This window comes from Buceros rhinoceros, unplaced genomic scaffold, assembly GCF_000710305.1.
Source record: "Buceros rhinoceros silvestris isolate BGI_N320 unplaced genomic scaffold, ASM71030v1 scaffold36500, whole genome shotgun sequence".
In the NCBI taxonomy this organism is placed as follows: Eukaryota; Metazoa; Chordata; class Aves; order Bucerotiformes; family Bucerotidae; genus Buceros; species Buceros rhinoceros.
The window spans coordinates 10,591-10,981 of NW_010390770.1; positions in this window are offsets into that span (position 1 = coordinate 10,591).

Genomic DNA, 391 nt, shown 5'->3' on the forward strand with positions numbered 1-391 from the left:
ACGCTGGCGGGCCGAGCCTCTTCGCTGTGTTCAAGCTTTTTGTTGTCCCCTAAGTGTCAGGGTGCGGGGAACAGACCCTGTGGTTTGAGGAGAGAGAACCCCCTTCCAAAACCACTTGGGGAAAGCAGATTAGCAAGTGTAGTTGCTCTTAGTTCCTCCACGCCTGTGGCCGGGACACGCAGACGCCTGTGCCGGCACAGACATGGTGCTGCGCTCTGCACACCTCGCAGCCCCTCGTGGGTCTGTGTCCTGGCTCTCTGGCCATCCTGGCAGAAGTGCCGTCACGCGTCGTGAGTGCGTCGTTGCTACTGTGCAGCCGCCCTGCGCCGCTGCGGCACGTGCACCCGGTCCCGCTGTGGGTCTCCCGGCCCCTGCAGCCAGCGCTGAGCCC